This window comes from Microchirus variegatus (genome assembly GCF_963457635.1).
Source record: "Microchirus variegatus genome assembly, chromosome: 5".
NCBI classification, from domain to species: domain Eukaryota; kingdom Metazoa; phylum Chordata; class Actinopteri; order Pleuronectiformes; family Soleidae; genus Microchirus; species Microchirus variegatus.
In genome coordinates this window covers 27847862-27859160 of record NC_139806.1, presented here as the reverse complement: position 1 = coordinate 27859160, position 11299 = coordinate 27847862, and positions in this window count along the sequence as shown.

The window sequence follows — 11299 nt, the reverse complement described above, 5'->3', positions numbered from 1 at the left end:
CATCCCGCTGCCGTCGGAGTGCGAGACGCGAAGTGTCCGCATGGAGAGTCAAGCCGGCGGATGCAGTTAACTGTTGTACTTCCGGTGAACTCTTTCACAATAAGAACACACATTTTACCCATGGTAGAACTTTTGATATTACTACTATTACTCCTACTATTACTTCTAAAACAACAACGACTACTACTTCTACTAAATTATAATAATAACATGTAACTAGAAACGTTAACAAAACAATCATAAAGTGTATGAATAGTAACATAGTGATAAATAAAAAAAAACATAGTTAAAGCTGCACTTAAGGTAATATGATTAAAGTCAATTTAATAAAAGGAAATGTGATCTTTTCAATGACCCCTTGCGTTACAAATACGTATATAAAATGGTTAATTCAAGCAACAACAAAATAATAATAGGTCACTTAAAGATAAAAGAACAGTATTATGATTTAAAAGGCAGCAAATACAGCAATTTGCCAGCTTCTATTAAACGAGCAGTTCAATAAATAAAAAGGTAACTGCTAATAAACTGTTTATTCTCATTATTTTCACTGTTTTATAAGTGAAAAACGAGGTCAAAGAAGTGAACGTTGGATTTTTTCTTTTTCTTTTCTTTTTTGCTGATCTGATTTTTGTGCATTTAAGCTGTTTTGGGTGTAAATTCCCCCACAACTTTCACCCACTTTTTTGGCCATCGTCACGTCTGAGTTCACAACAAAAACCTAAACTGTGGCTCAGTCCCTGCATCCAAACCCAGATCCCTTCCATGAAAACAGCCGATGACACAGAGAGAGAAAGAGAGAGCGTCAGACACTGTGTTATTATGGTGTTGTATATTATGTTATTATGTGGTCTCTGTGTGAGGAATCACTCCATGAATGTAGGTCAACAAACTGTTGGCTTTGGGTGTTTTTCTTAAAAAAACTTGACCAAATAATTGTTGAAACCCCCCCAGTCTTAGTATTATGTGGGCTCTCACAGCCACTAGGGGGCACCCAAGGTAAATATTGTGAAGAAGATAGTGAAAATATGCTTGGAAGAAAGATTGTACATAAATAATAGTGAACAAGTGGTATTGTTTTATTATTAAAAATGAATTTTCTGTCGTATTTAAATAAATCAAGCCAGAAATATGTCTACAAGATTAAACTCTTAAAAACACGTTTTTGGATGCATAGGCTTATTATTTCCTTTTACTGACTTATTGACTCTGTTTTTATGACAGTGACGATCTTAGTTTGAATATAAAAAGAGAAATACTGGGGTTTTTTTGATTTACAGAGATAATCATCATCGACGATCTGCCCTACGACGGGGGATTAGCTCAGATGGTAGAGCGCTCTTAGCGCAAGCGAGAGGTAGCGGGATCGATGCCCGCATCCTCCAGTTTTTTTTTTTACTTTTAATTTATTTTTTACTTTTAGTTATTAATAGTTATATTAGTTTATTATTTTAGTATATTTAGAGAATAGAGAGTTTATTTCTGTGGTTGTCTGCTGCTTTTCCTCTTATCTCTCTCTGTCGCAGGTGGCGAAATACAGGTCTGGGCTTACTTTGATGAAGGGAGGAACGTGATTGGTCGAAAGTGGGCTTACTTTGATGAAGGGAGGAACGTGATTGGTCGAATGTGGGCTTACTTTGGGCTTACTTTAGGTATTAGCGAAGTTACTGGGTGTCGGATCGATCCCCACATCCTCCAGTGAGCATTATGATATTTAATTATCAACTTTCCTGGAAAGTACAAGTTCAAATTCTTACTTCAGACTTCAGGCTTACAGACTACGTAGTATATCTATATATATAGATATATATATATACATAATTGTTTTGTTTTACTGAACTTTAGGGAAACATTTGTACTTAACTGTAACATTTCTCACAATTTGCAAATATTAGTTTTTACAACAAATGGCGGCACTAAATATTTTTTTTATACCATATATATATGTAAATTTATATGTATATAATAAAATGTACACAATAATAATATATGTACACAATACAAACAAAATAAAAAAAACACTGTATCATTGCTATTGGTCTCAGTTGAATTGTTTTTGTTTTGTTCGTATTGTGACTACCACTAATAAAGTGGTAATAAAATTAAGTCAGGCAAAAAGCAAGCACTTTTGTTCTGATATGCACTTTTGTGAATTAACGAACAATGCTCCTTTTCAATGAAAAACAAAAAACAACAACCAGGCAGCTGCCACAGGAGCTTCTCTCAGCAGTCTTTGCTCATTCAGAGGCAGATTCTCCAGTAGAAGAATTCTACAGCTGTCAGTGGGCATTCATCAGGCAAAAATAAGGTTTATTCTTTTACTAAATAACAACCTGAATGCTCACTCAAAGGTCACCTTTATAAAAACAAATATGGCTTGAATTCCGGTTGCACATTTCAATCTAGTGCTTCTTTTCTTTTCAAAGCAGCTCTTTGTGCTTTTCTCCCCAGTCGTTTCAACTCGTTCATAAATAATAGGTGAAGTCGTCCTCGTCTCTCTGCTCTTGCGGGATCTCGATGACAAAGGGTCACTCGGGTCAAACTCCCAGTCTCTCGTTGGTTGTTTAACCAACATCGTCGTAGTCCTCTTCACTCTGGTTCTCGTCGACAACTCCGATGTCGTCGTAGTCGTCCATGGAAACACTGTCCATGGATGGAGCTGGATTATTGAACGGAGGAGAGAGGATATCCTCAGACTGCAAGCCAACGTCCAGAGGCTGAAGGTATTCCTCCTCAGGCTGCTCATAATCATCCAGAGGCTGCACATATTCCTCCTGAGGTTGCTCGTAGTCATCCAGAGGCTGCACATATTCCTCTTGCGGCTGCTCATAATCATCCAGAGGCTGCACATATTCCTCCTGAGGTTGCTCGTAGTCATCCAGAGGCTGCACATATTCCTCTTGCGGCTGCTCATAATCATCCACAGGCTGCACATATTCCTCCTGCGGCTGCTCGTAGTCATCCTTAGGCTCCTGGTTGTCATTCAGGGCCTGCTCGTAGTCATCAACAAGCTGTTTATTGTCGTTAGTCTTCTTGGTCTTTCCTTGTTCAGGTGTGTCAGCCAGGTTCTCATAGCTTTGTGCCTCTGAAACAACAGATATCATTAGAATAAAAACCATTAAAAATACATAATAAGAATGTGCAGTATAGAGTGTCTCATATGCTTAAATCCAATATCGCTAACCTTGTTTTTAAAATGAATCGTATCTTTGACTCAACAACACATAAGGAGAAGAAAAAAGACATTTTATAAAGCATTAAGATGTCCATACCATACACTGAATTAACAAAAATATCTAAAGGAAGTACAACAACCACTGCTAATGTTAGGTTGAAATGTGCTGATAAAAGTCTGACAGTGAATCTATTTTAGTAACAAGAGCACAAAAAACACACATGTGGTTTGGTCTTAACTCTGGGTCCAGTTCACAGACAGTTGTGACCAGTGATGAACTCATGTTTGTTCATTGTCAAATGGCAGATGTGCGCTGAGGTTTTTCTGTGTACGGTTGTGATAATGTGGTGGTGAAGTAAAGACATACCAGCCATGAGAAACTGTGTCCGAGGAGGTAGAGGAGGAGTGACGCTTTCCAGGGTTGTCTCCTGGTACGTGTTGCTCCTGTGAAGACGAGCAGAGGAACATTTAGAGGAAAAAGAAAATCTGACTTTCACACTTTCCTTGCCAGGAGTTTGATGAGGGATTTTGATTCTGCAGCCAGCAGCTGCTTAAAGTGAAGCCTGACATGATACAGATGGAAAAATGGCACTAAAATAATTACAAAGCAACAACGTGGACAAATGGTATCATTTATGCTCCATCTTTGTCGTGATCTAATACATGTGAATAAAGCCTGGAAACAGCCTGGCTGTATCCTGGCTTAGATTGCACATAAAACATGGAGAAATGTTCCATTAAATGTGGTTTGAAATGTGAAATCAGTCTAGTTTATAATGATAAACATGATTTAGTATTATTAATAACAGTCATCTGTATTCAGAGTGAATGCAGCTTTTAGAGGTGGCTGAACTACATACACACAGTTTACCTTTGCTTTGTCAGGTTTATTTAAGTTTAGTTGAGTTCCATTTAGTTCTAGAAGATTAAAATGGTGAATACTATATATATATACAGTTAAAATAATAAAAGAGAAAATGGAGAAACATGAAAATGTAATGTTTCCCAGTACAAAAGTACAGTATGTCATGATGTGCATCTTTGTTTTTAAACATGAGTTTGTATTAAAACAATAATAAAAACAAATGTATTTTGATAGATAGATAGATAGATAGATAGATAGATAGATAGATAGATAGATAGATAGATAGATAGATAGATAGATAGATAGATAGATAGATAGATAGATAGATAGATAGATAGATAGATAGATAGATAGATAGATAGATTCCTTCATTTTATGTAGAGTGAATTAATAATTGAGAAATATGTTTGTCATCATTTTCCATGACAGTGTTATGACACGTTTATTCTCAGTGGTAAAATCCTCCCCCCTCCACTAGACACTATAAATGAAAGAATTAGAGGGGGTAAAACCAGTGACAGTGGAATAGTATGTGAAAGAGATCCTGGAGTGTGGTTTTTAAAATCTGAAGCAGCGGTGAAACCAGAAGCAGGGTCTGCTCCAGAGGGAACTAAGACCTGGTTCCAAACCTCAATGACACATGTGTGTGTAAGTGAAAATCCAGCCTTGAAACTGAAACACTCTGCGTCGACACACACACACACACACACACACACACACACACACACACACACACACACACACACACACACACACACACACACACACACACACACACACACACACACACACACACACACACACACACACACACACACACACACACACCACAGTTGTTTATCAAGCCATGGAAAAACAGTGAGTTTTAAATCCGTCTATTTTTATCTGCTCATCCCTTTCACAATAAAATGTGTTTAAATAATATTGAAAATGGATTTATGGAGTTACTGTTTTCCTTGTTTCCAGTTTTATTTTGTATTTCTTCCGAGTGTGTGTTGTGTGTATGTTCCTGATGATTTCCCAGAGTTTTGTAGCATCAGGGACAATTGCAGAGAAAAAAAATGTATCTTGAGAATATGAGAATAAAGTCATAATGTTACAAGAAAAAGTTGTAATATTATTACAATGAAGTAGAAATATTAAAAAATAATAATGTTACAAGAATAAAGTCGTAATCTTATCAGAATAAAGTCATAATCTTATGAGAATAAATTCATAATGCAGTCTTACTGTTTGTTGAAGACCATTCGTCTCTGAAGATGTGCGATTCTGTGTTTGCCTGTGTGTGAGAGAATTAAAAACAAACAAAAAAATTGATAAATTCATCAGATTTAACATAAAATCCAACAAAAAACTTAGTCTTCTGGTGAATGCCATTGCTGAAGTAAATATATACAGAATGGCCACCAGGGGGCAAAATGAACTCAATTTGAAGGAAGTAAACATTTTCCTGTGGAGTTAATTCAGCTCTTTTTTAAGAGAACATAATGTCAGTTTAGAAGAACATAGCTAAATCAGGTGAACATCCTGCTTCAAAATGTCAAGAAATCCTGATTCTGGAGGCTTCAAAATAGGACTTCAGATTCTCACGGGTGGTCATCACTACTTGTTGCCACTTGTCCCTCATATAATCTTCTTTATGTGTGCAGGGTTATATGATTTGTGTTAACAGTTGTTGTCCTGGTTATGCATATGTTTTATGATTGTGATGAAATAGCTTCATACTTCTGCTTCACAGTCACAGAGACAGTGTGAGATGCTTTGGTTTCCCTTCCTCTTCTACAGTTCAGAGTCGTGCAGAGTCTTGTTAAAAACAGGTAGAATGAAACCAGTGAAACTGCTCACTTCTTTTAAAGACTGTAATTAATGGAATAACTCACACACACGATCCTGTAGGTTGGGAATATACTGTAGATGGTATTTGTTACCAATTACAATTATTCCCTGTTACTTTACACTGTACTTCAGATCAACTTTGATTCACTGGGAAATACATGCACTGCTGTCAAAATGACGATGATGATAATATACATTAAAGTGTCATATTTTACGCATTTACACATTCAATTCTGCTACTAAGTCATAATAGTATTTAATTACTATAGGATTCTGAGTCACAGTTATTATATAATATATAATACTTATATAATAATTATTATATAATAATAACTGTGGTCATGATTACGAAATAGCTTTTGAGATACTAAGTCATTATAACATGACACTTAAGACATATTATGAGATACTAAGTCATAATTATGAGATACTAGGTCTTAATTTTGAGATACTAGGTCACAATTACCAGATACTATGTCATAATTATGAGATACTAGGTCATAATTATCAGATACTGGGTCTTAATTTTGAGATACTAGGTCATTATGAGATACTGGGTCATAATTATAATTATCACATACTAAGTGATAATTATGAGACACTAGGTCTTAATTTTGAGATACTAAGTCATAATTATGAGATACTAGGTCTTAATAATCAGATACTAGATCATAATTGTGAGATACTAGGTCATAATTGTGAGATACTAAGTCATAATTGTGAGACACTGGGTCATAATTATGAGATACAAAGTCATAATTATGAGATATTTAGTCATAATCATGAGATACTAGGTCTTAATTTTGATATACTAAGTCATCATTTTAAGTTACAAAGTCACAATGATGACTCATCATTCTCATTATTATGAGAAGTCATAATTCTCAGATACTGAGTGATAAATATGATATAATAAGACAATTATGCGATACTGAGTCATAATAACGAGACACTGAGACACAATTATGGGATACTAAGTCACAATGATGAGATACTCGTCATGCTCCCATGAACCCATTCGTCAATAACCTTGTAGTGGCCAAAGTACACTTAACTCCGATGCCACTAAAAAGTCTTCAGCTATAGTAAGGTTCTAACGGGCTTGACTCGTAGGCACTGTTTTAATTCATCAATCACGAGGGCAAGAGAAAGTCATATGAAGATTTGCATATTTATTTCCACTTGCCGTACATCCAAGTTATATTCCTGTTGACATGTATCCAAGCCTGTCGAGGATCACCAATGCATATAAATATTCCTTTGACGTTCCAAGTTGTGGATGATGACCAATAGGTTCCAACAGTAGACGACATAATCCAATATCACGTAGTGACCTGACGGTCAAAAAACCTTATTACACCTAACTTAGTAAGCTAAAACGGACACATGAAGCCCCCTAGCCTCCTAGATATTCTCGGTACATATATTTCAATGTCTCTTTATATCACAGCCATCAAAGACATCAAAGTGCCCACGGTGCCCTTTAACCAAAGGACAAAATTAGCTACAAAGCTACACATATTTAACAAAAGGCTTAAGGCCAACGGTTGACATTAACTGTTTACAAATTACAATGTAACAAATAATCCTGTACCAACCACCTAAACCGACCCAATACTAAACCCCACATTGGCTCCTACAACCTGTTAAACGATAATGTCACGGCTTCTTTATTTGTATTTCTCTGTGTACAAACATGGAAACTGTGGCTCAGGCCACAGCAGAACCTTTTCAGCAGAACTCTTCCCTGTTTTCACTGGAAACTTCTTCTTTCTTCCAGGACACACTTCCAGGAAAAACAGTTGTGCAGTGGATTTTCCTTCCAGTGTAATCAGATCATGTGAAGTGAGGTCAAGTCCATTTTAGTTATGTAGTCCAGTGTGCGACACACGGTGGCTCAGAGGGCTCCAGAAGTGGGACATCATCTATTCTTACAGAGCCACTTTGAATCATGACCTCTGACCTCATAGACAACTGGAATACTCACTTTACTGCATGAGAGCAGTCACTGAAGTCAGGGTTTTAGGAGAATATTCACCTTTTACATCATGAATGACTTAATGAATGTAGTTCTTTGTGGATAATTTGATTAAAAACATTAAGTCACTGTGTTTAAACGCAATATCAGCATCAAAAATATTTGGAGAATCAAAAGTGAAAGTGTTTGTCGAGGAGGTTTGTCCTTTCAGAGTAAAATACTGCGAAAAATTTATATTTTAATAATAATAAAAAAAGAAATAAGCAAATATATGAGTATATAAGTGTCTAAATCTACACAACAATAATTACCACATTACAATAATAATTGACCATGCAGACTTATCTAGATGACGGATAACAGATATTTATAAGTGCATTTACATGACTGTCATTTATTACTGAACCGTCCTAATTTTAGCAACTTCCTGTCTCCAGTTTTTTTTTTTATTAGCAAATCATCTGAATTTTTGTGATGAGAAAGTTCCCATTAAATGTTGGCAATTATCCACCCATTGATGATGTCACAAAAATTATATACATTTTAAAAAATCTCCATCTATTATAGATGGACAAAAGTGTGCAAATAAAATAGCATATCTCTGTAAAAAAAAAAACACTCTCTCTGGATACTCCATAATCTGGATCTGATTTTTTATGGCAATTAAACTTTTACATGTGTATGACATTTTAACAAATTATGATGAATTGAATGATGTTTATGTAAGATGATAACAGCAATAAGCAGGAACATTTCTATCCACTTCTGGATCCAGTGGATCAAAATGTAAATATTTCAAGAATTCTCCATCTATTATAATGGGCAAAAGTGTAAAAATAAACTAGCATATATCTGTCAAAACTACTCGGATTTGAATGGAATTTGGTATTTGTGTGCAGGATCAGAAACTCTATCATCAGACTGAGTCTGCTCAGGAAATGGTTGGGAAACGTAAAAAACAAAACAAATGATTTAAATGAGTAATACTCAAGCAAATGAAAGTGAATTCAACCTAAACTTTCAGTTTGATTCAACTGAATTCACAGATTGTCAGATCCTCAGCAGAACATATTGTGTATAGTTTCCACATTCAAGACGCTCACCTGTTCTGGAGATGCACCTGTTGATGACGACGAAGATGATGACGACGATGAGGCTCCCAAACATCGCCCCACATATCACCCACAGCCACATGTACCTGCGCAGCAGAGCCATGGACGCTTAATGTTTCTCTTCTGAGGATTGAAGAGGAAAGAAGAATATCTCACACACACACACACACACACACACACACACACACACACACACACACACACACACACACACACACACACACACACACACACACACACATCTGCTGTGAGCTTCATTAAGCGTCGGAAAGACGACTGCCCACCACTTCCCTCTTTGCTGCGTTGACTCAGTCCTCTGGGTTATTTTTGGTGTTTTACATTCTCGTTCTGAGAATCGAAGAAGCTTCTTATGAGAAGTTCTTCTCTGAATTATTGTTTTATTTTTATTTGTGTGTGTGTTTTTGTTTACAGAAAGCCCAGTTCAGCGTTACATCCATGTGATCCTGAGAGGGAAAAAGAGCAGCTCCCAAAAATGAAACTGGCTCTGTGTATATTTACTTATCTCCAGCAGAGCAGAATGACAAAAGTGCTCTCTTGCTGCTGATTATCTCTTTTGCTGCACATCCTCTGTTTACAGCAGCCTCCTGACATCATTTCCCTCAAGTCGCACTGGAGAAAAAGACAAATTACTTATATTTTTTTGACTTTTCTGTGTCAATTTCACTGTTGCCTAAATAGCAGTTTTTATATCACACAGACAGTGTGCTTGTGTTGCTTAGATCTGTATTTTTCATGTTCTTATGTGTTGTTGAGTCAAAGTCAGGATTAGTTTTATACTTTTTTTTAAAGAAGTTGAGCACCAATAATTGTGCAGAAGTCACAAAACAGACTGTTTTTCCGTCTATTTTCATCAGCCAGTGGTGCAGATGAATGATGCTGATGACGGTTCCTCATTTTCTTAGTTTGCTGAAGAAACTTGACGGCTGAGGATGCACCACCTCCCTGTGCCACGCTCCAGTGATTACACTCAGTCTGTGTGTGTGTGTGCATGTCTTAAATAAGCTGTGTTGACCAATCATTAAAGAAACCTATCTTGTGTGTGTGTGTGTGTGTGTGTGTGTGTACAGGAAATCAACCATATCCATACATCTGTTTGAGAGACAAAGAAGAGGAGGTATTTTTTATGATGATAATCAACACTGTCATGATAAATACATTAAACACTGTGTTTTGTGCTTAATTTTCCTCAGATAAAAGCCTTTGTTAGATAGATATATATTACTTGATTTGTTTTAAATGCATGGCTCGTTTAGTTTGTATGGATTGCAGCTGAGTTTCACGTGTTTTACGTCATTTATTTATGTTGGATGTTTATTCCTGTTTATTTTTCAGTGACTTACTTATACTCTATATTTTCTTATATTGTTATATATATATATATATATATATATATATATATATTATATATATATAGCTATTGTTGATACTAGTATACCTACTATTATTACACTCTTAAAATTTACTATTGTTGAGCATCTTAAAGATAGTCAGAACCAAATTTCCAAAGTGTGTGTTTTGCAATGACAATAAAGTCTATTCTATTCTATTACTAAAAAACACAAACACAAAATTCTCTTTCTTTACATGTTGTTCAGTTGTGTCAGAGAACAAAATTGTGAAAATAGAACTGTGCACTGGCAATTTTCTGAGATTATTTTCTGTGTTTTTATTTTGAAAGGGGAACAGGAAATACCAAAGCTACGTCAATCAGAAGATGCATAACAGGAACGCGGCAATTCGCCTTCAAAACATCAGCGCAGAAAGTGTAAATATGAAAAATTAAAAAAAGAATGTAACCACATAAAAACAAATTGTCTGTGAAGGAAGTTGTGAGAGTTTTAATGCTTTTCGTTTTTATAAATAATTGATCATAAAAAAATAAACATGGCGTACACTGTAGAGATAGTGTTTGCATCACCATCTGACGCCTTAAAAGTTCCAAGAAGTTAAAGAAATTCAACAGGTTTTTAAATTAAATATGGTACTTTGAGGAGTCTTGAATGTCATCTTCTGTTCATCTTGTAATAAAATGTAATATTGCTACACAAAACTATACATTGTGGTGAAATGTTTGGGAGTTGAAAAACACATTCAAGGTCTCTATCTATCTGACCTGCCTTTGATCGGCTTTCTCCATTAATTTCCTATGGAAGAGGGACTCAAATGAAGAAAACCATATCATTTTATGATATCAAAATGCGGCTTTTATTTTGAAAGTCCAGCCGGAAAGTGTCGCGTCGCTCCTCACTAGCTTACCTCAAGCGGTTACGATGTTAGCCTGTTTTCTTGGACGCTGCTAGCTTGTTATTCCA